At 41.6% G+C, this 27,187-nt stretch overlaps 2 protein-coding genes across 4 annotated transcripts in view; both read right to left on the bottom strand.

Moving 5' to 3' along the window:
- Nucleotides 1-10,982, bottom strand: part of PTPN4 (protein tyrosine phosphatase non-receptor type 4) — a 116,575-nt gene extending 105,593 nt beyond the window's left edge. Inside the window, exons 1-2 of one of the 2 annotated variants that reach the window (XM_065637535.1) lie at nt 10,895-10,982; nt 2,085-2,149 (exon numbers count right to left, since the gene is read on the bottom strand). The gene's annotated coding sequence lies outside the window, so the exon portion shown is untranslated. The remainder of the gene's footprint in view (nt 1-2,084; nt 2,150-10,894) is intronic. The other variant, XM_065637537.1, reaches the window with a different exon arrangement.
- Nucleotides 10,983-13,381: 2,399 nt separating this feature from the next.
- Nucleotides 13,382-27,187, bottom strand: part of TMEM177 (transmembrane protein 177) — a 39,239-nt gene continuing 25,433 nt past the window's right edge. The window contains exons 2-3 of one of the 2 annotated variants that reach the window (XR_010606408.1): nt 20,788-20,979; nt 13,382-18,771 (exon numbers count right to left, since the gene is read on the bottom strand). The gene's annotated coding sequence lies outside the window, so the exon portion shown is untranslated. The remainder of the gene's footprint in view (nt 18,772-20,787; nt 20,980-27,187) is intronic. The other variant, XR_010606409.1, reaches the window with a different exon arrangement.

The following is a 27,187-nucleotide window of genomic DNA, read 5'->3' as shown; positions in this document are numbered from 1 at the left end:
TGACTTCGTTTTTAAAACTATCAGCAATAGTGAAAAATAAAACATTAATGACAAAAAAATCCATTAATCGATGAGTACCCTCCTGACAACCAGAACAAAACTCAGTTTCCTTCTGGATGTGCTTTCCAATCGAGATGATAATACTGAACTATTACCTGACAGAACCTGTGTGCAAGAGCTGTCCAAAAGGCACAGCACTCAAGAGGCCCATTTACAGGGCACTGAGCACTCCTGAACACAGAGTGCTGTATTACATGTCATATCACCTCGTTATCCATTTCAGGCTGTTTCAAAAGAAAAGCAGCATCAATTTTCTAAAGCTTCCAGGGTGCTGAAACAACTTCCTTCGAGACCATGCCACTTTCTATAATCCACCCAAAAACTTCAGGATCAAAAGGACTGTTACAGCTGACGTAGCCTGAGGTGTAATGCAAATACTAAAGGCTGGAAGTACTTCCAAGAGAACCCTGTTCTGTCGCAGGTTGGTTAATTCTGTGGTTGTCATACTCAGGAAATTGGGCATTTCAGAGGAGAGAATATGCTTGACGTATGAATTGAACAGACAAAAATTAATCTAACTGTATTCTTTAAAGTTATTTAAAGATTTTTTTAAACTATTTTAATTGCAATACAGGAATAGGAGACTATGCTTAACATTTGGTTGACCTTTGAGGAGAAATCCACCAGTGAATATGTCACTGACAATGTCTACACAGAGCCGAACACACAAATTAAAATGAATAGAGCTTCACGGAAAAGATAAAAATTACACTGTTTTGGAACGCCAAACGTAAATACATCATTTTCAAATGAAACTGTCAAACATCTTGTTGTAGCGGCAAAAACCAAATCACTATGCAAAACGATAATACAAGTAAAGTCAATTGTATGTTACTAATAATAAATGCTCTTGTGGCTTTTGAAGTCACAAAAACTCTTGGCTGAATTGAAGCATTGATTTCTGTAGTTATTTATGTGCAGTTCCTATTAGAATTCTATTGAATTTCTTGAATGGTGAATGGAAGTGCTTTTGAAAACACACACAAAAACTGTTAAACAAGGGACAAAATAAATGGAAAGCGTAGTGTTGCCAAAAAAAGTTTCGAAAAGTCAACAGAACATTTCAACATTTTTTTGAAGTGCAAGCATGTACAACACTGGTTGGCAGAAACTATTAAGTCTCATACAAAAACAATATACAAAATACATTTCCCTACCCCTCTTGAAGAGGAAGCATGAACACTAGTATTTGCTTGTCAAATATCATTTAAAAAATCTTAGTATACTCTTCAAGTATGTTCTATTGTAAAACATTGATTTATTGTTATAGAATTTCAAAATGTTATCACTCCATCCTTTTGTCCACTGTATAGAAATATGAAGATATTTTATTTAGCATGTGTATAGATATATCTGAGTATACAATATATGTTAATTATATTATGGACACTAAACACAAATTTCTGAAAAGCTAATTCCCTACTGATTATTAGGAATATATAGATCATAAAACATTCTCTGCAAATGCTGGAAGTGCATTAAAGGCTTGAGATCTGGGTTCCTAATGCCCTCATTCATAAGCCTTCATTCATTTTTATGCCACTCTTAATACACTGAAGCATTTACAAGGTAACTGGATGGAGACAAGTCTGTTGTCTAACAAGGAACCCTACCTCAACTTCAGAAATTTTAGGCCTTTAAAGCACAATTTGCTTTCTATTAATTGTACATAACAAACTGGGCTCCAAGCACATTTCCATACTTCAGAAGGTACAACAAAAGTAACACTAATTTGTCAACTTTTTAAAATTTTTTACTTAGGCACAAAATTTTATTGTAAATGCAATAAATGGCCACTAGGAAAGGCATCTCTTCCTTTTTAGAGTTTTGCTTTGAAGTTTGACAATGGATTATGGCTTGACATTAAATGTTATAAAAATAAAGATATTTATACATTGCCAAAAGAAAAGGTTTCACTGTGGCTTTTTCTGAGTACTAATTATAGTCATTTAAATCTGAAAAGCAAATTTTTAGAATGTGCCTTTCCATTTACAGCAGAGAAATAATAGCATTAAGAAGTTTACCTTCAGAACTTCTGTATCAGCCTATCTTTATTTTCACTGAAGACCACATCTGTCTTCTTATAGACCTAGGAGTGGAAAGTAATGAACACTTTTGAAAAAAAAATCTCATCATAGAGTGTGCTTCTCTTTAATGACTTAAGCAATCAGTAACTTATCTTGAAGCAGCCTAAAATTATTATAATAGCACTACTTGGTAAAGGTAAGGATACATTTTTCCTATTTTTCCCATTTACTCATAGCACAATAATTCTGCTGAACTACAACAACTATTTCTATTTGGGGGAATCCAGTGAATTTGCAGTTATACATTTTTCTCCCTAGCATGATGACATGATTTGCTATTACACACTGCCCTCAGATGAGGGATGGATCTCTGGAGACACAACAGTCCCCAGGTCTATGGCTTATTTTACACAACTGCTAGAGCATGCACAATTGTCACAGCACAGCAGGTGCAGCAGAATGCAAAACATACTCAGAATCAATACGAGAGACTTAAGTGGAAAACGCCTTTTGGAGATACCAGAGTAACTAAAATAATTTCCCAGAACAGTTAGAATTAATCTGTTTGGAAGACACAAGAAAAGAAATTCTGCGGAGAGGCGGACTGAAAAATGCTTATATCAATGTAACTTAGAAACAGAAACCAGAGATTTGACAAAGTAGCTTTATCGGCAACATACGTTCTATTCAAAGGCAGCTAAATGTTAGCTGCAGTTTCAGATGTTACTCATGTTTCTCTTTCAAGTTACTCTCTCACATACATTTCACTAGTATAATTTCTACAAAGCACTTTTATTTGTTTTCTCACTGTGTATGTGTTTTCACTGCCAAATAAGTCATTATCTACATCACCCTTATTCAGAGAGGGATGCTTTTAATGAAAATCCTTCTGCAGAAAACATCTAGTACAAATGAGCAGCACATAGAGCTTTCCTGTAAAAGGACAGAGAACATGTGTAACGGGGAAAGGCAGCACCAGGATCATAAAAATGAGGCAATGCCTCTGCTGGTAACTACAACTGAGTCTTTTAATTGCCTACTTCGGTCTTATTAAATAGCTTACAGCTATCTAGAGAATTTCTAATCTTTCATTTAATTAATCTCAAGAATGAAGTTCTCCTGTAGGAATTTCCTCTTAGAGGACTTTTTGTCAAATGTTAACTTTCAGTCTATTTTCTAGTCTTCTACAGAGAAATTATGTTCCAAGTGTAACTATATACATCCTCAATAGTTACCCTTGCCTCATTTTCTTATTCTATCTCAGCCTTTTAAGTGGCATGTTTTTGAAAGAGATATTTGAATTGATATGTCTATTATTCAATTCAATAAAATTTACTTAACTATTGCAAAATTTGAAAATAATCCCGCTTCTGCAAGTGCAAGGACTGTGAAAAGTCAAAACTGGCTTTACAAAAAGAACTCAGAGAGCATCAACCACACTCTGCCCCTCCCCAGACACACACTCACACCAAGTCACTTCCCCCAGCAGATCTTGGAGCTGTAGAACAAAGGACTCAAATGTATACTAGGAGCTAAGGGAAAAGACAGTATCACCAATGCCTTAAGCAATAGCAAACCTGTTAAGTGCAGATGCCAAAAAAAAAAAATGTAACCAGATCACACCATACAGGAAAGCAAAGCAAAAAAACACTAAGTTTTCCTGACAAATTTCTCCAAAATGAAATTACTTCCTCAGTCCCAAACATAAAGATCTGAAGGTTTAAAAACTGCAAGCCACTTCCAAACTGAGTTGTTTATGAATTTGACTTATATGGTATATTTTAATTTATCATAAAATGAAAAGTGAAGCAAAATATTAATTAGTGAAGGGTTATAAAAAAGTAAAAAAACTCTCATGTCATTAATGTTCTGTCCCTCCTTACCTAGCTGCATATATACTGAACTTGAGAAGGGATGCTAGAAGGATGACTAGAAGCAACTGTATTAGCCCTATACTGAAACACCTAAATCAGTAGTCTAATTCAAGCTCACAGAAAACAAGGGAGCCAAAAAATATTCAAATGAGGTCATGAGATTTGCTGATATCGAAAAAAAACCCCACAAACACAAAACAAGAAAACAAACAAAAAAACCACAATGCCCAGCACTAACATTCACCTTTGCTTTTTAATTGTGGTTCCCAAAACCTTATACATTTTTAATCACGGCAGGGCAGCTGTTCTTTTCCTCTTTCCCCTCTTCTCCATCCAGACTCGGACAAGGGTGATACATCCCTTCAGTTTTACAGAGACGGTCACATTTCAGTCTTTCAGACACTACATTTGGAAAGGGCCTTCCAAACTGGATTTAAAGAGATCAGCTCCACGGAAAGCAGGTGCATTCCGATGAGCTAACAGGATGCGGGATCTTCTTACAGAGTCAACACACAAGCCTAAAACATACTAAGTGCGGAATTACTTGCAGTTGAGGGTTCCCAAGACTCACCCATGGCCTCATTTGCACTCAAATACTAAAAACAGACTGTGGCATCAATCGTAAAAGCAGCCTCCTTCCCAAAAAAAGCCAAGAAGCACTTCCAAGGAAAGCCTTAATAGCAGTTTGGAGGTTACAGGCCCCAGTGATTTAAAACTCAAATGCCATGTTCTATAAAATTTTATTTTTAAGAAGTCAAACTAATTGATACGTGTCCCTTCTCCTGAAGTACACCTTTTCTAAATAGGGACACCATACGAACTCAGTAAAACATTTTAAGAACAGTACTGAGGCTATATGAAGTTTAGAGACACAATATAAAGCTGGGACATGCAGAACACATACGCAATCTGTATGGGGAAAATACAACTTACAATGCAACACATCACTGCTCATCAGCACTGGTCATCTTCAACGCTATCCACACATCAAAAGACAAAAAATCCTTCTCACCATTATTTCAGATGACAATAAAATCTTGTTGCAATTATCAAGACAGACAAAGTGACATGTTAATTTTAACTCTCTCCAAAGCCAATTTTTCATGGAAAAACTACAAGTTTTTTCCCCAAAAAACTTCCAAATTCACTGAAAAGATTGGGGGAGTGGAACACAACACTACAACAAAAAACACCACAGTTTTACTGTGTGATTTTCCTCCTAAACTATTTTGCCTTTTCTTTTAAAGAAAGGCATCAAATCACAATGGTAAGATCTAGGAACCATCTTTCTCTGTCCCAAGAGAAATACATTCCTTTTTTTTGTTCAAATCAGTTATGGTAAGAGCTTTGACTTACAATGAACATGTTTCTCAACTTACAACTATTTGACATGGCTTCGGAAAACATAAGGCAAAGCATCATGAAGAAATTATCTGTTCATCCAGACAAAACTGTGCTAACCTGGGAGTCCAGAGAGCATTATTAGTTACAATTTTTCTTCCACTGACTAGTATATTTCTATGTGTTCTTACTGAAAAGGTGGTCATTTCTCTGCCTAAGGGACAGAGGAATTTAATAACATTTCTGTTTCTATTAAAGGCTGAACCATGAAGTTTGTTCAGCTTTGCACATCCATCGGCACAGACAAGAGGGAGCACAAGTTCCTGGTGCGCCACACTTGAATCTCTTATATTAAAAACATGGCTTTTCAGTGCATCAAATCCACTTGCTTGATTCTTTTGCAAATACCACCTTCCACTGTGAAAACACAAGAATCTTGCTTGTTAACCTTCTTCCAAGGCAAAGTATATTAGTGCATCTCTCTAAGACAGAGGAGCCACCACAGGCTCTTATCTTTTTACCAGCCACTGCTTTGGTTTACATGAAGAGCTATCTGCTGCATATATAGTTTCAAATTCTGCTTTGAAACTTGACTGATGCTATAAAAAGCAAACTTGAAAAATACAATTTATCTAAGAATAATTTTCTCATTTGAGAAAACATCTTTTATGTAATTTTCATTGCACTCAATAGACACAGTTTCAGTGCAGTACTGATACAGTTTGTTTCTCACTTCTGTCTTTTGCAACAGACACAGAACATTGTTTGGGTTGTTTGGTCACTGGTTTTTTTTTCTGGCAGAGAGACGTTGGTACACAAACACAATAAACTGGCCAAAGGACTCAGGAAAAGCTAAAGTACTCTCAACTGCCTTAAAAGTTAATATCCTTTTAGAGACAAAATAAGTGAGGTTTAACCCAAACGCAGTTAATGGGCATAAACCAATTTAAATGAAGCTTTTTATTTAGTTTGTGAAAACTATCAAACAAAGTAGCAAAATCACATGCAACTAAAGCCTGCAGACTGGTACATCATCCCGTTACATGCATCAGTTAGAACAAGGTTTTCAGCATTTAATACCAGATATTTAACTATTTTTAATATAAAGTCTAAATTCCAGGTTGACAGGAGAACTAAATACGTCCACCTTCAATCTAATCTACACCATTCCATTTTTTAAAAATCCACGTATAAAAATGTTAATCTCTAGCAGCACTACATTTGATTTTCATTTGAAGATTTGGGCTTCGGTCATGCAGAATAATTCAGTCGTTATTCTCTCAGCTAGTCACTCTGCAGAAGATAAGGAATGGCCAGGAAGGTGACATAAAAACACACATGCCATAGAAGTGGATTATCCATTTTTCCCTCTTAAATCTTACAGATGGCCTGAAAACTCTGAAGCGGCAACTGCACTTCATTCTCCACTCACTGAAAACACTTCCCAGAGCATTCTTCATTACAGGTCTTAAGTACTCATAATTAAAAGACTGTTTATTTTTAAATAGATATTAGCCATTTCCCCCTTTCTCATGTAACTGTAGAAATAGCAGTAACTCGCAAACCATGCAAATGGAATTGCATTTAGCATCCAACGGTCGCCCTACAGCTTGTCCAAGAAGTGTGTCAGGAGAGGCCTAATTGCATCACCCTACCGAGTCTTTTTGAAGGTGCATAAGCTGAGAAAGGACAAACTGTTTCAATTCTCACATTTCAAACAAAAATTCCCCTAGTTATGTTTGTCTGATCTACCTGAGCAATTATGCACCTATCAGCTGTAATATTCTGTAGCAGGTACTGGGACACAGTGTGTACAATCAGCACAGACTTTAGTACACTGTGACACACATCACCATAAAAAGACCGTATTCTTCTAACCCACATCTAGACATTCTATAGTATGTCGACACATCAATAAAACTTCCGTGAAAACATTAACTACTGTAAACATGGAGTAATTTATTTTGTAAGTGATAAATAGCAATCGTTTTCCAGTAATTCTATAATCCTTCAAAATAAGAATGGAGATTTTGAACATATACCTGGCAGATATGTAATTCTATGGCATTTCAGAGCAAAATCCCAGAAAACTGCAAAATTTTAAAAATTATAGGCTTTCAAAAGCCTACATAAAACTGTTTTTGTACTAATTTGATGGATTACAAGTCCTCAAGGAAAAAACAGGCTCTGCTCCCAAACAAGCATATATCAACAGCTGGCCTAGACGGCAAAGACCTGCTGTTGTATTACCAGGCCACGGTTCAGCTCTTTTAGTTTTGTCTCCTGCTCAGGCCATTCTCCTCTCCCCTTTTTCTTCCACCTTCACAGTTCCTTCTTTCGACTACAAACAGTCCCATATTATATGCATGCGCAAACTATTTTTACGGTTGTTTAGGCTGGAACACAATAAAACCCCTAAGAAATTTGTCTGGCCATTTTATGAAAAGCAACAGCACCAGAGTGAAAGTGTGGTATTTAAAAAAAAAAAAAAAAAAAGGCACAGTCAGCCATCTGCCAAAAGATTCTCTTGTCTGACCATTTTTATGATTGGCGAGAATGGAAGCGAGGTGACACAAAACCAGGATGTGAAGGCACAGGGTTCATGTGATCTTGTACCAAATTTAAACCCAAACCAGGGGAACAGGGAGGAATGAGACAGAATCATGATGTATCAGAGGACCTAACTAATGGTAGTAGAAGACAGACCACAGAAATGTGCTATTTATCAATTTAAGAGAAATAATGTCACATAGACTTCAACAACCAAAAAGCATGCATGCGCCTACTATTTATTTTAAGCTTTGATCAGCTGAAAAGTTAGAAAATAATTTTTAATCCACCATAATTTTTAGAAGACACTTAACCCAACTCATTAACCTTGTCCAAAGGTCTAAACTGCCACAAGCAAGCCATTCTGTCTTTGTTTCCCATCTATGGATCAGTTTATGTGACTAAGTGAACCATCCTGAGTATCTTCCCCTCCAGCATATTCAAAGTTCCACTCAGTTCTCCAGAATACATTTGCAAAGTACACAGAGTATATGTGAGCATAAATCAATGCACAAAACTTCTATGTATATTCAACAAAATATTCATAAAATAACCCACCAAGGATAACAAGACCCTAGTGACGTGGAACCCCCAAATGCTGATCAGGACCTGTTAGTATTGCCAAGTCACAATACGAAAGCAATTTCAAAAAAAACCCCTCTTTTGCAGAAAATAATCATGTCACAAACTACTGTATTAGGCTGTTACTCTGGGCACCAACCCTGCAGCTCCTTACATATGCAGAAGCCTATATGACATGCCACACAAACACAAATGTTAACAACAAAACACACACAGCAAATGCTCATGATAACCATCAGCCTGGTGTCTACAGAATGAATGTTTGAGCTCCAGTTCCTGCAGCAAGTTTTGCGTAGGTGGATCCCTCTGCCCAAACAGCGGTCACTGCAGGATCAGAGCCAAAATGATGTACCCTGGGTATTAACTTACCCTATATTCCAAATATGCTAATGGCAATAACATGTAAATAGTACTACGTGAACTCTGTTCATTAATAGAGAGGCTCATCCACTCTACAGAACAATTAGCATTACTGCTAAGATTACAGGATTTTGCTTTTATTCATGTTCTGCAAATGTAACAGCTAATAATAAATTAATACTGGTCACAGAAAAACAGTATAGGCTTAACTTTCCTGCTGCTACAGTGTAAGTACAACCAACCCTGAAAGTATTTTTAGCAAGGGTGTTCAATCAATACTACTAAGTACAACCTAAGTTGGGCATTAGCAGGACAACAGAACTGTAAAGTAAAACAGCAAACAATATATTTCGTGGAAAATTTTACTGAACAAGAAACAAACATCAAACTAAATCCTAGGTAGGTGAACTTGATGCCAAGCAAACTTAACAGCAAACATAAGGAAAATGTACCAAAAGGAGAAATACTAATACATTTCTGCTTTTGAGGAAAATGCATTTGCATTTCAACATTTAAGCTAACTTAAAAATGCAAATAAAAACATGAACATAATCTGAAAATAAACAGAAACTGTAATGACAACAATATTATCTCAAAAAAAATAAACCAACAGTTGCATTTCTGAGTTTATAAAGCATAAATGTGCCTGGGAAACTTACAGATGCACATGTATGTATTTGTAAGCTTATCACCCGGAATCATATTTTATCAACATGGTGCAAGCCAGAGTCCTGCCAACATGTAAAAACAACTTTTTAGGTCAGTGAAGCAATAAACCCATTGTGAAGAAAATGGCATCCATAAGACTATGATACTGAATATTTTATGTTTAGGAAATGAACTGGAAAACTTTGCTACAATATACATATCTAAGAAGAAAATGGTTTTACCATTTCTAATCTAACTCATTCTTGTATTCCTCTAACACATATCTATGATGTCACGAGCTCATAAATGTCTGCATGTATGTGAACAGACCAGTGGCTCCCACCATTACAGGGCAGTTATTTGCCAATAACAAGCAGACAAACATGCACTCACAAAACCCCCTTACCATTCAAGAGAGTTTAGCTCAGGGCAAGAGAAATGCCCCGTGGGTGAGAAAATGTATGTGCATACTGTAGCCTAACAATTATTCTTCAGCTGAGATCCATTAGCACTTCTGTAATACACAAATCACATAAATATTTCCTATCTCACAGTTAAAAATATTATAACAGCTTGGCCACACTGAAGTCCTGGAAGGGTATAAGTAGCAACAGACAGTTCATACACGTATATATTACATCTGAACAACGTATATTCTTTGAATAAGCAAGTAGTGGGAACATTTCACCTACACTGGCAGCTACCTAGTTATAGCAACTACCTCTTGGAGGTTTTTGAAAGGAAAAAGACGTTCTCCTTCTTCCAGCTGGTGCTGCAACAGCACACACGAGTTAACCCATCACCAGGTACACCGAAAGCCTCTGTCGCATATAGACACGCGATTATACAAGCCTTCTGCTGGAGAGAGATACTAAAAATGTACCAGAGGAATGCAACGACAGCACTCAAACCCATTTTCCCTGCGCATAACCAGGGCAACGTGCACATGTGCCTAGAAAGCACAGGAACGCAAACTTTCATATTAAACATACTAAAATAAAAAATAAATAAAAAATATCCGTTTCGGGCGCTCAGCTGAGTTTACCACATTTTATAGACCCCAACGTGCCCCCGCCGCTCTCCCCGAGCGCTCCCGGGGGCCGGCGGTCCCTTGCACAATCCCCCCCGCCCGAACCCCTCCGCCGGAGCGGGGCTGGCTCTCCTCGCTTTTCGGAGGAGGGGGGGAACAGAAGGGGCACCCCCACACACGCCTCCCACTCCACCAAAAGGGCTCTCGGCGGAGCCGCTCTCCGCCAGCGGCGACCTGTGCGCGAAGTTGCGGGGCGGGGAGGGGGGAGCGGGGCTGAGGGGGCGCAGGGCTGGGGGTGCGGCGGAGCCTGGGCCACCACGGCCGGCGGGAAGGGGCGGGGGTCACAGCAAAGGAATGCGGCGCACTGCCTCCCCGCCTGTCCCCCCAGCACGGAGACCCGGGCGCCCCGGCGGCCGCCTTACCTTCACATAAGAGCCACGTCCTTGCGGATGGAGCGGGGACGGCGGAGGGAAGAGGCGCGGGGGCTCCGCTCGCCGCTGCCGCCCCGCGACCCCCCGCGCGCGCACACGGGCACGCGCCGCAGACGCTCGGGCACCCGCCGGGGCGCGCGCGCGCAGCGCCGCACCGCAGCCCCGCGTGCGGGAGCGCCGCTCGCTGCCTCAGTTCCCCCGCAGCGACCGCCCGAGGCGCAGCCTCGGCAGCAGCGGCAGCAGCCGCCCCGCGCCCAGCCGCAGCGGCGAGGGCCACATCGTACTGCGGCGGCTGGGCCGAGGGACCGGGAGGGGGAGGAAGGGGAAGAAGGGACAGGGAAGCTCGGAGTGAAAGGCGGCCGATCCCCGCTCCGGCCTCTCCTTCTCCCCTCTGCTCACAGCGACCGGCCAGAGGGGGCGGCGAGGCGGGAGCCGGGGCGCGGGCAGGGCAGGGCAGGGCCGAGCGGCAGGTCGGGGCGCTCCCTCACGGGGCACGGCGCTGCCTCACAGACATCGGCAGCCGCCCCGGCCGAGAGGCGAAAAGGACCGGGGTGGGGAGAGGCAGCGGAGCTGTGCAGAGGCGCCCTCTCTGCCGGTGAACGAGCGAGTGAGCGTCTGTGGGGAAGAAGGGGGGAGGAACAGCAGCCTCCTCCCCTCATAGCCGCCCTCCCGCCTCATGCAGGCAGCACTGGCAGCATAGCAACCAACATGGCGGCTGCGCAGTCACCCGGCGGCGGGCGGGGAGGACAGGAGCCAGCCCACTAAAACTCGCGAGAGTCTAAGGGAAAAGGGGCGGTGTCCTTTCCTGTTCATTGGCCCAGCTCCTTGTCCGTAAAAGAGAGAAGGCAGGCCTGAGAGTTCATCCTACTGCCTGATTGGTTGGGTCCACCATCAGTCACTGGGGGCGGCGCTGCACATCCGTTCGTGAGCGAGGATTAGTCATCGGAGCTGCCAGTCCCGGCGCCGTTCAGTGCGGTGAGCTGCTCGGCAGTTGGCGGTGGCTGTTTCCAACCGCTGCTCTTCGGTCGCCCGGGGTCGTTCCTGAGGGAGGTTTTGGCCGTGGGAGGCCCGATGTGGTCTTTTGGTCCCCGCTTCGGCTACGGGACGTTAACCTGAAGCATCATCCTCAGTGCGGGCAGCGAGGCCCGGGGAGAGCGGGGATTCCGCTTCTCCAGAGAGGGGGCTGTGGAAAGGCGGCTGTAACCGCAGCCGCTGCGGTCATCTGTGCGAGTGCCCCTGGCGGGAAGGAGGGAGAGGGGGAGCTCCTCGGCACCCTCCCGTGCAGCCTGGGGACTTCCCTGGCGGGGTGCGCAGGGTCGGACCCTCCCGAGGGACAGGCCCGGGGGCGCAGCAGGGCGGCAGCCGGGGGCTGGAGGGACACGGGTGTAATGAGAAAGCAGAGCTGAGGGTGGCATTTAACAACGGCCCTGAGATACCGCTCAGCTGAAGAGCAGCAGTAATGTGCTTCAGCGACATGCAGCTAACTGTTGTGGTGCCATGTCACTCAAATGGCAGGTCTGCATTGACATCAGGGCTGCCAGGTAGTCAAAATCCTGCCCGTGGGAGGACATGAGACAGAGAGGGGGAATTGGGCTGTCTTAATGGGGTAACCTTCAGTCATGGCCACCTTGTGAACCCAGCCTCACCCTGCAAATGTCCTAGAGAGTCATTTCTGACTGTGAGTCCTTGCCAGAGTTCTCCAAGGTATGAGGCATATTGCGCCATTTGGCCACATAAAGATTTTCCTATGGCGCCCATGGGAACGTTGGCTCTGCAAGACTTAGTTTAACACAATTTGGTGCTTTCATGTATTTATACTATCTGTGCAAGGTTTTTGTGAGAAATGTCATGTCCATTTATTAACAGACAACCTGTCACAATGAGCTCTAGACAGACACATATATTCTATGGTTGGGAATGAGTCGTTGGATTTCACTGTTAAATTCCAAACCATAGCAAGATGCAGAATAATACTAAAGGATGTTGCATGTACTGTTCTAATTAGGAAGGTAACTAAAATTTCATTCTGTTGATGTTTGGAAGTCATCTCTACATTTCCAGCCTAAATTGTTCTTGTGCAAATTTTGTTCTTTTGCTTAAATAGCCCTTCCGTCTTAGCAAAGTTTACCCCCAATTATTATTTAGAAAGCAGTCATACCCACTTCATTTTACTAGGCTAAATAATCCAAGCTCTTGCAGCCTCCTCTCCCTTTTTCTCAGTGAGTACTAGGACACTTGGGATTCTCCAGCTGTTGCATCTTCTTTCAGGACTAAGTAGAATCAGGGGTTGGAAGACTGAATTTGGGGAAGTCTGTCATGCAGGAATTTTAGATAACTTTCAATCTCTGGAGCACTTTTAAATAAGAGACTTTTTAATTATCATGACTAGAAAACTCTCATTAATTGCTGTTATTTAAACTTTATTAATGGAAGTCTGTAAAAAACATGACAAAGTTTGAAATGTGAACATTTCTCCTGGATTGAGGAATTCCTAGGCTGATGGTTTCATAAAGCCCCAAAATAACACACAGAGCATCAGTAATGCCATTTCTTACTGTGTCCATGTTGCTCCAGCTCTTCTCAAACATTTCTATAGTTATATTGACAAACTGATTGTGGTGCATCTGGGGACATCCAATAACTGCATTCTGTATTTCTGAACTACTGCCAGCCTCTCGAGCACCAGACAAGATATGTTCTTCTGTGCATTAAAGGGATCCTTAGCTGCAAAGTTGTCTTGGATTCCTGATAATTCTCTTTCAGATCATGGAAAATGTATTCACAAATTACATGGATACATTTTAATCCATTGGCACATAAGCTTCAAAGTCTGCCTCTCACATTTTCGTCTCATTTTCTTTACTTGTGCCTGGTTTATGTCAAACATACAGTTATGTCCAATTTGAGAATAACAATAATTAACGCATTACTTTATACGGAGTGTGTAATGGAGAAGCAATCCAAACCACTCGACATGACTGTAGAACTACACAACATTTGTTTGGCAAATGTAACCTGGAGCTGTTACGAAAGGATATGTTTTGCTAATCTTAACACAAAATTGGTGGCACATACAGATATTAAAGGCTGGATGTTCCAAACTTATTTCCTCACAATATACTATTGTTCCTGTAATTTTTTGTCTACAGAAGGCTTGATTCAAAGCCCTAAATAAAGGCAGTGGAAGATTCCTACCATGTGCAAAGTACTGCAGGTCAGGCCTACATTGCAAGAGCACTAAATGTTTTAAAAACAGATGTTGAGATAAAGTTCTTCAGCTCGTGCTCTTACAACATCAATAGAGCAAAAATGCATTGCAGGGTATTTGTCTACAGACATTGCTCAGACCTTATAACATGGAGTTCAGCAGAAAACTTACTTGGCAGAATTCTGATTTCTGAGATGTGTTATATACCCTGAGCAATCACTTCCCAAAATGATGAATGGAGAGAAAGCAAACCAAAATGTGAGTCTGTCATTATTTACTGGAAAGAGAGCACATTCCTTTCATATGTAAAAAGTGCATTCAGCTCACTTCTTCAGTAGCCTGCCTCTTTTATGGAAGAGCAACTTCTCAGCTACAGTCTGCCTGCGCATACAAGCCATGAAAGCTGCGTTTTGCATAGATGCTTCATATAGCAAGACATTAATTTTGAAACTGGCACATGGGGATTTATCTGTACTGTTGCTGATGCATTTTGGGGAGGATATGTTATCTCATGACTAGTAATGTCGTCCTAGTAAAACATCAGTATCTTAAACCATTTTGTACAAGTGAAACCTCACAGCTTTCTTATAAACATAGGAACAAACAAAAGCTTCTCCTTTACTTTAGATCTGTGGTACGTGTTTGTGCCAACAACCTTATTACTCATGCAAGACCTGCCAACCAAGCTGTGATAATTTATGTAAGAGAAATGTGTATTAAAAATGTGAATGGGATTTTAAACCTCTCACTGAAATAGTATGCAAACTGCTTTGTTGCCAAGATGACATACTTAAGCACTGCATTAAAGCAATTCAAGATGAATGACTCTCACCACAGGTGGAGTTTAGCTGAGAAAGGGGCAGGAGACAAGGCACTTAATCTTCACACTAAGATCAAGTGTAATGTATATTTAATAGCAGGCACATTTTCTATGAAGTAAGGTCCTGATTCAGCAAAACACGTAGACATACTCTCCTTGCTCATGGAAACTTCAGGGGCACAACCACAGTGAGATTGGCCCAATCCCACATGGAGCGTGCCACCGATCAGTGTGAACAGCAGGCAAGTTTGTGCTTGAACTTGGCTTTGGGATCGCTGTTAAAACATAGTCTTGACATAACTACTGAGCGCGCTTGTTCAGCAGTGTCCTGGGTGAGCTACAGGGACAGAGTCATTTCACTGGGGCAGAGACTCACTTTCTCATTTGTGCAATACCTGGTGCCATAGGGCTCCACAATACTTGCCATTAGTGGAAATAATAATTTATGTAAATAAGCTTCCTGCAGCTACTATCCAGTTTGGGGACTGTCTATATTTCTCTGAAAAATATATTGAAAAGATAACCCTCTAGGAATACATGGAGAATGTAAGCTGATGGAAGCATGAGTACTTACAGACACTGGAGCACGTTTTGCTAAGTCCTTTTTCCTCCAGCCAGCCTTTGACAAGCTCCTTTGCCTTTAACATACACCAGCGTACCACAAGGTTGTATTTTTAGATACCCAATGCAAATACCTTAGCTTTTTGTGCATGCCACCTGTGCGTTCACTTGTAGAGTACTGTTATTTTCTGCTTCTGTCAAAAAGAGTAATAGCATAAACTCTGGCAAGTTGAATATAAAACCATAATAAAGCAGGCCAAAAAATATTTTTAAGCATAAAACCTTTTCCAGATACATGAAGAACAGGAGATCTGCCAGAGAGCATGAGGAACTAGCAGGCAACAGAGGTATAAGAGAAGCATTCAAGGAAACCACAGGAGAGAAGCTAAGTACATTTTTCCTACCACTGTTCATTACAGTGAAGTTTGAAGTGATTGCCACAACAAAACCTTTTTTAGGGGCATGGTCAGAAAAAGAAAATCCACAAAACTTAGTATGTATGGGTTTGGAGTCAATCAGTAAATGTACAGTACCTGCCTGGCAGGACAATGTGTTTCTCACCCCAGGGTTCTAAAAAACTTGGATCTGAAATCACCAAACTATTAACTGTGCTTTTTAATTTATGGTTTGGAGTGAAGTCCATTCTGGAAGAACGGAAAGTGGCATATGACATTCTAATTTTTAGAAAAGACTTCAAGGAAAACCTGGAAACAACAGACCAGTCAGTCTAACACATGGCTCATCACCTATAAAGGAAAGAGATGGAAACTGCAAATCTGGTCATGCTTTTAAAACGTCAGCAATGTCAGCAAATATTGATAGAGAGGAGCTGGTTTGTATAGACTTTGTATAAACACTGGGACACTGGAGTCCTCAGCAATACTCCAACTCCTTGTTGGAAGAATACCAAGCATGTACCATCTTGTGCTGTCTCCTGCCCCCTCTCTTTCTCTTCCCAGCTTGCCTTTACCCTCAGCCTGATTTCCACAGAAAATAAATTCAAATGTAGGGACAGAGGGAGACAGAGCATGTTCCTGGTATCTTCTCAGTCTGAACAATAAGGGGACTCTAGGCACGACATGAAGAACATGTAACACGCAGCCTAGATTAAGCAATAGCGTATACGGATTTCCCAAAACAATTTTGCAAAGCAGAAGGGAGCTCCTTCTGTGATTAGTAACTGCTTCAAAGGGAAGACGGATAGGTAAATGATCACAAAGAAGGGAGTACCTAGTGAGATTCCAAAGGGACCTATGCTTTAAATCATGTTCACAAGTGATAAGTGAAATAGGATTGAATAGTGACATGACAGTATTTTCCAGTGATTCACAGTTACTCAGGAAAACCAAGACTGCTCACGCAAAATAGCAAAAAAAAAAAAAATCACAATAAAGACTGAGTAGGTGATAAAATAGCAGCTAAAATGTAATGATCAGAGATGTCCGTGAGAGGAAAATAAAAAACCTCTCTACCTGTGCAACATAGTAGGCTCTAAATTAGTTGATATCAATCAGCACGGATAGTTTTCTGAAATTGTTACCTCAAGTGCTCAGAGAGGCAGTCAGGACTGCTAAGGAAAGAAGAGAATGAAAAAGAAAACATAAAACATAATGCTACTGTATAAATCTTTGGAAAGCACGTTCTTCCCTTTAATACAACACCAATTTCTGCTTGTAGCACCTTGACATCTGGTAGCATGTTAAGCATCAGATTAAGATATGAAAAAACAGAAAAAAGAGAGACCAAATTTACCAGAAATACAGAATGCATTCTAAGTAAGACAGATAAAGTTCTCTGGGACTACCTGGAAAATAGATGACAAATGGGAGACATAACACAGGTATCAAAAATCACATCTGACATGGGGAAGGTGAACAGGGAACCGTTACTCATGAGAACTAGGCTGAATCTAATAAGATTTTTTCAGTTGGAGGTGTAAAACAAACAAAAGGAAGTACTATTTAAACAGCATCTGCTTAATTTGGGTAATTCATTGTCACGAGATACTTTAGATGCCGAAAATACTAAGGGCTGCAAGAAGTAAATCGATAAATAAATGGAAGAAAGACTGCTTTGCAGAGAGATGGACAGAGCCTCCACTTCTGTCCTTAGATTGCCAGAAGTTGAGATGGTAAATAGGAGGAGAAATGAAGTTATAACTGCTCTGGCCTTGTACTATAGGCAACTGCAGGGTGCCAGGTTACCTGGAGCTTTGGTGTGACTCAGTTAAGTCTTTCTTATATTACGGCTGGAGCAAAAATATGTCTGTCTCGGCTCTTTTGTTTCCTGGCGTATTCTGGAACTGTGAGTATTGAATATGAGAAATCTTGCTAAAACATTTTAGTGAATGAAACATCTAATGGACATTTTTAGAACCTTAAAAGGGATTTGATGGAAGTTTTGAAATGAGATCCATAGTGATCTTATTTTAGGCAAACCACTTGCATAGATATAAAGCCAAAAATTACCATTTACTTAGACCTCCACTTTGACTTAGCCCAGAGAACCTCACCCAGTAATTTCTGCAGCAAGCCTATAACTTTGGTTTGAGCTATGTTGCATGTTTTAAAATAGGTTTTGCCTTTTCTAAGTCCATCATTAAGCAACCCAGCACTTAGAACTGCCACCAAAGCCTCCTGGCTTTGCAACTTGTCAGAAAATTTCTGGAGTATTTGAGAGGAGAGAAAGAAACATGCAAAAAGGAAGAGAATAGTGGTGGGTTCAGTTTGTAAGGAATTAGTTCAATTCTGCTATTGATTTCTTTCTATAGTAACAAAAAGATTTTCCAGTTAATATTGTGAAATGGGCAGCTCAGTCATGCAGATTCCATCTTTATAAGCCTTCCTCCCCCCCACCCCCAACTTTCCATTGACTTGTATCTGGCTGAATTGTGGGTAACTTTCAGGCAGGTAGACAGTTTTCTTTCAAAAAGTCAGATAGCAGAGATTCTAATGACACATATGTGCACAAGTTGCTGCATTTTGTACTTAACGCTGTTTGCATTTCTGTTGCCGAGATCTCCACTTCTGAGGGAAGGCCACGGCGTTATATTCTCTTAAGCTGATGGAACCTGTGTAGATAAGCAACACACATTCCACCTCTGTAAATAAGTTGTTTTTGTTGGAATTGTTTCCTTGATCTGCAGGCAAACACTGGAATGAGCTCAGGCTTTCAGATGGGCAGTTTTCATATTTCAGGTCCGTTTCAAGTAAAACATCAGGAAACCTTCTGAGAAGGGAGGAGAAAAAGACTGCTCTGTCATCCCTTCCTGTTTTGTTGCTGGGGATTTAAAAAAATACCATAGTGTTTGGTTACTTTGGCCTTTCACAGGCTTCTTTACAAAGAGAAAAAGAGTGTTTATTGGCTGTTGTGGTTTGCTTTTACCTTGCATTAACCATCTACTTGAGTGTGCAGTACAGAGAACTGCCAAATTTGACCTTTCCTAAGAAAAAGACAAAAGACAGCACAGCAGCAACTCAGCTAAAAAAACATATGTGCAAACTACTTCCTGGTACACCCACACTCCAGCCTCCCTAACAAAGTAGTTAAAAGTTGTCAAGAGAGATTTTTGACCAGTTACTTTCTTCCAGGAACTGTACAACTCGTTCTGAATTCTTGATTCATAGAACGTTCACTTTATGTCTTCCTGAAGTAGTTCCAAAGTTCATGTTATAAATAGCAAAAATTATTAGAAGACTTGGGATGATTGTATAGAAATTAGCTACATTAATTATCATTTTAAAAATCAACATTTACACAAAATTCAGCTCACTTCATTTTCTAATAGGGTGAAAAAAACATTTTCAGATCAAGACTACAAAAAGGTTGTATATGTTGTTTTGTTTTGGTTTTTTTTTAATTTAAAAATATATGTACCCTAAAAATAGTCTGGACAGAGTGTACCAGGTGACAAGTTCTGAAACAACCAGTGAAGACAAGAGGACCAGAGAGCTGATAGAAGTTTCCAAACTATTCCACTTCTGTTACTTGGATAGAGCCCTGAAAAGATGCTTTCACAGACAAAATATTGGCTTCTGGGTTAGGAGAGAGACAGAAGAACACAAAAGCCAATAACGGGTGAGTTGTCAGGCCTATGAGCTGTAGTCTGCATTGAAAATAATAGAGCATTGTATTGTGTTTACACTGCTGTGCTACCTGCACCTGTCTTACCCAACTGCAAAGGGACCACACACTGAGGACGGGATGGCTCAGCGTTTCATCTCTCTGGTGACACCACCACCAAAGCTACCAATTGCAGATTTAATGTGGCTTTTATCTGATCTATAGCAGGTCTGTAACGTTGCCCACAGCTCAAGAAATTTGCTTATTATCTAAGAATCTTAGCTTTCATGTACTACTGTTATAAGCAGCCATAGTTCTGATGGTAAGAATGACATTAACAATGTTTCTAGTCATGGTAGTTGTGGTGACTTGGAAATATGGAAGTCGAAAAATCCAGAAAAAAAAAAGGGGGCAAATTAAAATGCGACTATGTTTTGTATTTCACAATCTTTGCAACTATGTTTTGTATTTCACAATCTTGGAAACAAACTCTTTTTTGAATGCCTGGCTTTCACAACCGGTAGTGTTGCTACTGAGACTCCCAAGTCACCTTTAGGGCGGCAGAAAGCATGCATAAAGTAACTCCTCTCCGCTTAAAAAGGTAAAATTCTCGAGCTGGCTCTCTCCATCTCCAAGCTCTGTTACTTACTGGACCACTGTGAGATAGTTTTTCAGTGATGTCTGCTGCGCTTTCTTAAGTTCTAAAAAAACATGGTAGTTATCCTGATTCCAGTGGGCTTTTGTTCTGGGATCACTGGATGGGACCCCCGGCATTTCGGAGGAACAGGAAAACATCAAGTAAGGAGAGGCTGGACTGAGATGAGGACAGAGCTGACAGGCACTTGAGGAGATGAGCCGGCAGCCTCCCTGCTCGCAGGCAGCACTGTCAGCCAGGCTCTTTGCACCAAGACAGGAGAATGAGAATGAGAATGAGAATCCCCCCACTTTACACCTTTCCGCTGGCTAATGGGGATGAAGGAGTAAACAGATGTGAACAAACCTCAGCCTTACTTAAAAGATTTAGCAAGGATAAATACAGAATGGGTAACCCTTGAGTCTCCTGCTACATGTTGGTTAGTGCTACCAGGCTAATGCAGATGCTTCCCTAATTGCCTGCTACATGTATGGGGCAATATACAGAGTCCTCATGAATTGCAAAGAAATTGTATCTCATATAATTTTGGATTAATCACAGTGTTCTCTAGAGGTACTCCTAATGAGGGACATACTTACCTTCTACTTTCTATTCCTGCTCAAGGCAGCACATTTTCATGCCATATCTTGAGGAACTGGCTCTGCAATCCCATCATTAATTTCATAGCTGTCTCCTTCCCCTAACAGTGGTGCTTCTGGACGACTCTCCACTATCAGCTGTGCCTAGAGGCAGATTCTGGTGTACAGATTTGTGCTTCTTTGTTCACCACCCTGTAAAATACCAAAGACATTACGCACATGAAAAAGTCCCAATAAAGTTTGAAGAAAATAATTAGAAAACAAGTCTTCTTTTCTTCGTAAAATTCATGGTTATTGAAAATGAAGCTTTTTTTCTCTTTTGCCACAGATATTCCACTCTACTTTGTTTATAAACAGGATACAATAATAACATTCAGAAAAAAAAAATGTTAAAAATGTAACTATAAAATTTTTTGGTGGTGTTAAATAATTACAGAGGACTCAGTTTTTCAGCTGCTGAGATTTGGTATGTCTCAAAAGCTAAGCCTTTGAATTCCTGCAGAAAGGGAGCAGGAACAATTCCCATCTTGCTTGTGCATTCACAACTTCCCCAAGCCCCGCGAGGTCTGGCTGTGCTGCAGGTCCAGGACTAGTCCTGAGCCAAGTCCCCTCTGAGCCAGACCTGGCTGTGATGTTTCCAGTCCAACCAGCTGCTGCAGTAACACCCACACCATTTGGGTTGTGCAGGGGCTCCACCAGGACAGAATCTGGGGAACAGTAACTCTGGCTCTGTAGTTAGACTGGACACAGCATTAGCACGAACGGAAGAAACACAAAACTGACTGTAAGCCAGGACAGAAACTACTGCTGGAGCAAGAGCAAATTTAAACCAAGTAGGGAAGTTTCTAAAGGACAATTTGCCTTCCCACCAATTGCGTACCTCAGAGAGACCTTCCTAGGCTGAATTTGAGCCAGTGATACCATCCTGCTCTGCCAGGATTACAAGCCCTGCATTGTACCCAGTTAACTGTGGCCGCTTTGCAGTAACGCTTGAAGGGTTTTACTGAATGATGTGGGGAAGGGACTGTTCCCACTCCCTGACACTTCACATTTCCATCTCTGCCATGCGCAAGGGTTAATGGCACGTTCCTGCTTTGCGTTTTTTCTGTTATTTACACTTTCTCCACTAGATGCTACACTGAGACCATCAAACATTTATTGAGTCAAATAACATAAATTTAAAGACTCAGCTTGGAATAAAGTGTTTAAAACAAAACTGTGACAGCATCACTCTCTTTACGTATCTGTGCGGTGTGAAGATGAGACTCATGCATCTCACATTGGAGTAACTGCACTGACTTCATCAGAGCTTGGAAGCATCCATTGCATGGAAGAGGGATAAAGCAAATCTGTGCATCCTGGTGTTATTACTTATGTGCAATTGCATCAGGTAATTACCTGAATGTGTGAAATGGTTTAACAAGAGAGTGCCACAAGATCTAAAATTAACCAAACAATATGTCAATACAATAAGGTAGTCCTTTTATACCTTTTATATCTTAGAAATCCAAAATCACACACTTAACTGGAAAAAATTACAGTAGATTATACTTTTAATGAAGTTTACACTTCAAATAGTATCACAGATAGACATTATTTTTCCCAGTGTTATGCAAGCCTTTGACCCAGGCAGCTGGGAAGTGCTATCCAGTATGGCTCCCACAGAGCCTGCCAGCCTGGTTTTTAGCTGGTGTTGCCAATTATGCAACACTTTCTAGTAAACAACCTGAGATCCTCTTACCTCTCAGCAAAGGCGGGCCTGACCGAGCACTTCAGCACAGCCTGTCTTGTGTGACAAGTTTACTGGATAAATGCGTTGCAGCCTGTCTTGGAGGCTCTACTTGGGCAAAGTGAAGGTTGGAGACTGTTTTAGTGAAATAAGGTCTTCAGGGATGTGTCTCTATCAGGTCGTTGCTCACCCCACATTCCTATAGGTCTGCGTATTATATATACCTTGCCATTGTCACACTATTCAGAAATGCACTGTGTGTTAATAGCAACACTTTTATTGCTTTAGGAAGGGGGCAGATATAATTTGGGGAAACTTCAATATGACCTGGTTAAGGAACAGCATCTCTGACGTCCTTCCTTTCCAGAAAAAAAATCAAAACATGGCTCCAAAACACTGCTGTGTTGGCCTATCTTCATGTAACATGCTTTAGTTTACTTATCTGGACTTAATCTGGGACAAGAGCTGGAATAGAAAATGATGTTTTGTTAAAGGGCCTTATAGAAGTAAATATTTACTGTTCCGGAACCCAATCTGCTGCTGATGTGATGAGCTTCAAAACATACATGATTTACATCAGCGGAGGATCTCGGCCAGATGCTCAGCAAACTGCCATTGAGCCCTGCCCCCCTTATTGACCATTCACAAGCTCATCTTCAGATTAGTATAGAGAAAGGTGGATTAAGGGCCGGGGGATATCTCCTTCCTTGTTTTTTTTTTTTCTTTCCTTCTTCTATCAGATATGATAACGCTTAGATCAGTTTAGGCAACATTATTCTAGGCTACAGACTCTACTGCATTTCAGGCCAGAGAATTCATTTTGGCAGAATTTCATATACTACTTTGCAGTGAGGTATAGGAGACTTCATCAAGATTAGGAGAAAAAGCAGCACATTCAGAACAAGTAGCTGTTAGATTTACAAGGAAGAACCTTAAATATTTTATGGTTGGTTACACTGAGAAGCTAGTATTAAAAATAAATGCTTATCCTCTGGTACTTAACTGATTATTAGTTTCTCCATCCAAAGAGCTAAAAACAAGCTTCCCATGAGGTCATAATTCTCTGAAAAATCAAACAGAAGGTCATGACCTAAATGAAACGGAGTTTGCTTCATAACAATCCTGGGAAAGAAGGGATCTGCTGTTGGTAGGGATTCAGCATGCCAAGGGGAATTGTAAATAGGAGCTCTGCAGAGCTTCTTGTCTCTTGCAGACAGGTTCGTCTTCATCTCAGGTCAGTATTGATTGAAAGCTGTTATTCTGCACAGCCTGTTCAGTGCCCAGCAACTCTGTCTGGGGTTCAAATTGTGTTCCTGGCAGATGAGCAGCTGCATCACATAAAACCACCACTAGACCTGAAATTAATTTCTAATTTTGCTGGCAGACCTCCAACAGAGAGGTCAGGCTGGGAAGTAACCATAAAGACGAGAATATCTCCCAGCTAAGCTGGAGGTGTACCGGCAGCACAGACCCTGGGGAAAGGTGAATGTGGCGGGGCAGCAGGTGGTCCGCACATCTGCTTTGCAAAATACACATCTTTGGTGGTCAGGCAGAGAACTTCAGTCTTCTGATGGAGCAGCACCATTTGCAAGTACAAGAACGGATCCGAGGTCTCCCCTGTCGGGTGCAATTCAGTGCAAGCGAACAGCCCAGAGAGCGCAAGCAGCAAACAGTGCCGAGCAGGGCTGCCCCTGCGGGTACCTCCAGGCAGGACCGGACGGGTGGCTCAGGCTGAGCGAGGCAGGTGATGCACCCTGACCACAGCAGGAACAGGGTTCTGGCGACAGAGTGACTTAGAGAATTAAGTCTGTGGCATGTTATTGCCAAGGGAGGAGGTGGGAGGATTACAAGTTTGACAGAGTAGTGTAAAAGCTAAAACGAGTTTGAGGGTGCAAAGAAATATTACTCTTTTTCTGCATGTACTAGGAAACAAAGCAAAAATATTCCCGTGTTCTTTTTCCTCTACTGTAGGGTTCTTTGTTTGGACAGTGTCAGAGCATTTGTGGGCAGAGAAATGTTGCTTGCTAAGGAAAACCAGGGAGGAGGCATTTACATTTTCCCCCGTCCCTGGGCTGGAGCTTGTTCTCACTATTCGTAAGGAGAAACCCCAAATGTTATGTGGACCTTTTTGCACCAGTTAACTATGCAAGATACAGCAACAAAACCAGAGAGCCTGACCCCATGATATAAAATCTCAACAGGCGTTCACTGTCTTTTCCATATAACACATTAGAGAACCACTGTACTGCTTTCATGACAACTTCTCTCATTATCCGCTCTTGCTCCCCCAATTCTCCCAATTTCTCTCCCAGTTCCACTGTATCTTTTGCTTACTATCTTATTGCTTGTAACCTTTGAACTCGGATCAGTTTTTCCAGACTGAGCAGATGTAGGGCTGGTAGAAGATCATTATTTCTGGATTCATCCCAACACTGCATCTGTCCTGATGCATCCCCCCACCTCCACTTACCACCCCTCCAACCACAGCATTTGACACCACCTCCCTGGCTCTTGTTATACTTTACTCCCTCCCAAAATTTCCGCTTTTTGAAAGGTGGCCATTCCTATTTGCCATTTCTCACTCCTTTTGCTGTCCTTTCTTGTGACCCTGAGGGTCCTAGTAAGGCACATCGCACACATTTTAGGGAAAGTAAAGAATCTCTGAAGGTGAGGCAGCGAGGGAAGTACAGCTTTGTGCAGGATGCCTATGCCACACGGAGCAACCATTTTACCAACTGCATTTGAAAACCAAATTTGCCAGCAGGAGAACCAAGTGGTTCCAATGCAGCAGTTGTATCCTGGGGATTTGGAATATGTCCTTACATAGAACTGGGAACTGAAAGGCTCTTTTTCATGTCTGCCTTGGGTCAGTGTCTTAATAAGAGGACAAGACAAGTGTGTTTCACCCAGCCCTGAGCGAAGGAGGTCCTTCCCTGAGTGCTGGCTCTCACCACAGCGCTGGGGTGCATTGGCACACATATTCTGGCAGCTCCTGTTCTTGGGGAATAAATTACTCATTTAATTTCTGCCCACTTCACAAAACCCTGACTCCCTTCCCTACATCATTCAGGGTGCTGTGGCAGGTGCAATCTCGCAGATAGGATGCGCTGCCATCTCCCCTCTCTCTATCTAGTTCCTGGGTGTCAAGAGCGATCATTTCTCATGCTGCTGAAATACCCAGCGGGGACACGGGACAGGTTTGGGGCTGTTAGAGGGCAGGCACTGAGGCTGCTGTAGCAAATGACAGATTTTCATACACACCCACTGAAACACTGTTAATGCTTCACACATGGAGTTTGATACAGTAATGGAAAAATCAATTCCAGGATCACACTTTCACCACACGTGCAATAGTTTGTAGCGCATCAGTAATTACACATCTTGGCTTCTAACCCAAGGCTCACAATTTTTTTCCTGCAGCTTTTTGTCATTGTATATTAGTGATTTGCAAAAGCTAAGCCTCAAAAAGGGAATTTAACTTTTTTTCTTTTTTAGTAATAAAGTGCTCAATTGAATGCAGTACATATGCAGTAGTCTGAACTGTACAAGACAAATTTACCAGCTAGAGTGATGGGTGAAATTCTCTAGACAGGCGGTCAGATTAGCTGGTCGCTGTGGCCTCTGGCATAAAATCCACTAATCCTGGAAGAAGCTCAATGCGGAGAGACCCTCAGAGCCCATCGCTTGTGATCTCTAACTTCACATCCCTCATCAGGAGCAGGAGGCACCAGCCCAGCTCTGGGCTGTCAGCTCCGACACACCAGCAGCGCTGCCGAGGGGCTGCGCATCTTGGAGAGGCCCAGGGGTCTGTCCTGCCAAACTAAGTGTAGAGGTTTGGCCAAATGTGCCTCAGAGCTATTAATTTAATTTGACAACCAAAGGTCAGTTTTGATAATCCTTATAATGCACCATGCTGTATCTGGTAAAAGTAATGAAGTCTTGGCTAATGCATCATTTAAATGCCATTAAATTTTTGCTGAAACTCCCAAGCTGGTGTTGTTTTTGTTGTTTGTTTTTAACAGCCTGAACAGCTTGGGTTTGCTTCAGTGAAATAAAGACTCAGATCCTGCTAGAATAATGTTTAAACATATTTTCTGAAGCTGAAAAATGGGATTAAGTTAGGTCTTTGCGGTACAAACCAACACAGGTAATTATTGCGTGAATATCCTCTCAAGAGAAAATATAAATGGAAAATATATATTTAAAATACAACCACTCAGGCATTCAGCAAAATAAATGCATTCGTGCTTGTACATCATGCATCTGAACTTCAACCACCACTGAAGTGTTAGTAGTAAAACAGCACAGAGAACCACGACTTGGCCTACATAACCTGGCATCAGTGGGTTAGACCTGCTCAGATCCACAGCGTGGGGCACCCCAGAGCTTGGTCTGAAGGCCTTCAGTCCTCTCTCAGTGGGGAGGCTGCAGCTATTTATTCCTGAGAGCTGCCAATAGCACCTCATTTTCTCCTAAAGTGAGGAGAAAAGCAAAGCGCTCCCGCTCCTCTGAAGAAGTCAGGTACTTACAAGCAAAGCTTTCCAGAATGTAGCGTGCTGAGGGAAGGGAGGCAGCACGGGGAGCCAGAATACATCAGCCAGAGGCCACATACTAAGGATATCAAGAAAACAGGAAAGTCAAGAAGATTCTGCCTGTTTGAAACTCTTGATC

The sequence above is a fragment of the Caloenas nicobarica genome, chromosome 6 (assembly GCF_036013445.1).
Source record: "Caloenas nicobarica isolate bCalNic1 chromosome 6, bCalNic1.hap1, whole genome shotgun sequence".
In the NCBI taxonomy this organism is placed as follows: Eukaryota; Metazoa; Chordata; class Aves; order Columbiformes; family Columbidae; genus Caloenas; species Caloenas nicobarica.
This window is presented reverse-complemented; position numbering and strand designations above follow the sequence as displayed.